The 2944-nt window shown below is 34.1% G+C and overlaps 1 long non-coding RNA gene across 1 annotated transcript; it reads right to left on the bottom strand.

The window, feature by feature from the left end:
- Nucleotides 1-205: 205 nt before the first annotated feature.
- On the bottom strand, nucleotides 206-2701 carry LOC135265731 (uncharacterized). The gene is made up of 3 exons (XR_010333544.1): nucleotides 1508-2701; nucleotides 1158-1439; nucleotides 206-1106 (listed from the first exon to the last, which is right to left on the bottom strand). It is a non-coding gene; the product is annotated as an uncharacterized LOC135265731 (long non-coding RNA).
- Between the last annotated feature and the right edge of the window lie 243 nt (nucleotides 2702-2944).

Below are 2944 nucleotides of genomic sequence, written 5' to 3'. Positions count from 1 at the left end.
TGGCTTAATCCGTCTATCTCTGATGATGCTGTACACATTGAAAATTACTCTATTTACAGAGATGATCGCCTATCTCAAAAAGGTGGCGGTGTGTGTTTTTATGTAGATAAAATTAAAATTTCAAAATTTTTTAAAATTACTCAAATTTGCATATCTGTTAAACCTTATGATTCTCTATGGTTAAAATTTGAAGGAAATGAACAAACCTTTGTTATAGCATGTATTTACAGACCACCAACAGGAGCGTCTTTTAACAATCACGAAAATGATAAAAATCTATTTAATACCATACAATCAACTATTAATCAGTATCCTAACTTAATTATCATGGGAGATTTCAATTTTCCATGTATAGACTGGTCTGCTAAAAACACAACAGGTCAAACAATCATCGAAAAACAATTTTCTGAATTGCTCTTGGAGAATAATTTGTCACAAATAGTCACTGAACCTACACGATTTAGATCCCAACAACGTCCTTCATTACTTGATTTGGTAATTTTGTCTGACGTTAACCTTGTATCGTCTTTAAACGTTTCGAATCCTGTAGGTACATCTGATCATTCAAAAATCGAAATTGAGTTACAAATTATGATATATTCAGAGCCAAATGCAAGAATTAAAACAACATCAATTGTTGACTACACTCGCATAGACGAAAGTCTCTTGACTTACGACTGGAATGGTTTAGATTCACTAAATGCGGAAGAACAATGGAAACATTTTAAATCGATTTTACAAACTTGCATTACAACAAATTCCAGACTGTTTACAAACCGACTGAGAAAAGATAAACCGTGGATAAATCAACACATGCTTGACAAAATAAAATACAAAGCTAAATTATGGAAAAAATTTAAAAGGAAGCCTACTGAAGATAATTTTTCTGCTTATAAAAGATTTTCTAACCAACTAAAATCTGATTTACAAATAGCCAGGTGTAATTATGAAAATTCTATATTAAATAAACCAAAACTATTTTATTCCCATGTACGTAAATTTATCTCTAGTCGTGTGTCGGTCCCTTTAGTACGAAATGCTTCAGGTCTACTCTGCTCCGATCATACAGAAACTGCAAACACTTTAGCGGACAGTTTTGCTGCTACCTATAATTTAAACATTAATAATAATATACCGTCATTTATGCCTACAAGTACATTTAGTGGGTTGTCTTATATTAATTTTACTCCGGATCTGGTAAAAAGCCAACTCTGTGCCATTAAATTAAATACAGCTCCAGGTCCGGATCAGATACCTCCCAAACTCCTGAGAACTTGTGCTGCTTCGTTGTCGGGCCCACTTGCCAAAATGATGACAAAATCATTCTTACAAGGCACTTTGCCCTACGAGTGGTTGCAAGCAACAATCACGCCTTTGTACAAGTCAGGAGATAAACTTGATCCTGCTAACTATAGACCTGTAAGTCTCACGTCGACATGCTGTAAAATTATGGAAAAAGTTATAGTCAAGGAACTATTAACTTACATGAGAAAAAATAATTTAATACCTGAGCATCAGCACGGCTTTTTACCAGGTAGGTCAGTTGTCACAAATTTGCTATCCTGCACAAATCTATGGACAAAAATGTTAGACACTAACCAACCTGTAGACATAATTTACCTTGATTTTAGTAAAGCCTTTGATAAAGTCCCTCACAATCTCTTGTTAGCAAAACTGGAGTCCTATGGTGTAACAGGAAATTTGCTTGATTGGATCCGAGCGTTTCTATCAAATCGAAACTATTGTGTAAAAGTCTGTGGTAAATTTTCGTACTCTAAACCAGTATTAAGTGGGGTCCCACAGGGATCAGTTCTTGGACCAATTTTATTCTTGTTATATACAGCAGATTTATTGTTTTCACTGGACAGCTATTCAGCATATGCGGATGATATTAAGTTATTTGCTAACCCACTTGTCACGGACTTGCAAGACCAACTTAATTTAATCTTCCAATGGAGCGAGAAGTGGCAAATACCACTAAATATTGCAAAATGCTGTGTACTTCAGTGTGGCCACAACAACCCAAAGTACCTTTACCATATAAATGGCACACTCCTGAGTGTAAAAACCTCAACCAAAGATCTAGGGGTCATTGTAAATGATAAGTTAGGATGGTCAGAGCAATGTCTAGCATCAGTGGGTCGAGCGCGTAAAATGTTTTATTTGCTAAAGCATGTTTTTCCAAATCCTTCAGTCAGTTTTATTTCAAAGGTGTACATCACTTACATAAGGCCGCATTTGGAATTTGCCATTCCAGTCTGGAGACCTTATTTGTTAAAGGATATTGATTTGCTGGAAAGAACTCAGCACCTGGTAACTAGATGGACACACTGTTTAAGACAAGTTTCATATGAACAACGTCTTGAAATACTCAAAATACCAGATCAACGTGCTCGTCAAAACAGGGCAGATGCAATTCAAATTTTTCGGCTTACTCATGGTTTATTTCCTGGAGTAACACGCAATTTCTTGCAAATTCAATATCATGACAGACTTAGAGGTCATTCTTATAAGCTGAAAAAAGAACCATTTAAGACTACCGTTAGAAAGAATTATTTGACAAATCGTGCATTTGATATATGGAATGGCTTGCCTGATAACGTTGTTGCAGCTGTTACTGTTTCTTCCTTCAAGAATCAATATGACACATTACAATAATTAACATTAACCTTTATTAGTTAACTAATTTAACTGTAGATTAAAATTGTATTTCATTTTTCATTATTCAATGGTGTTTTATTTAACACGAAACCGTATTTCTTGATATTTTGCTATAAAGGTGTTAACCTCAGCAAAGAATCTATGTTAATAATAATAATAATAATAATAATACAAAGTTTTCAGATTCTTTAATGTTAGGTTTGCTGCTTCTAACAAAGAATCAACGTAAATATTTCGTTTTAATACAAACTGCAATATAAAATGTCTTTATAGGACAAAACAT

Source organism: Tribolium castaneum, chromosome 3 (genome assembly GCF_031307605.1).
Source record: "Tribolium castaneum strain GA2 chromosome 3, icTriCast1.1, whole genome shotgun sequence".
NCBI lineage: Eukaryota > Metazoa > Arthropoda > Insecta > Coleoptera > Tenebrionidae > Tribolium > Tribolium castaneum.
Note: the sequence above shows the minus strand (reverse complement) of the source record. Positions and strands in the feature narration are given on the sequence as shown.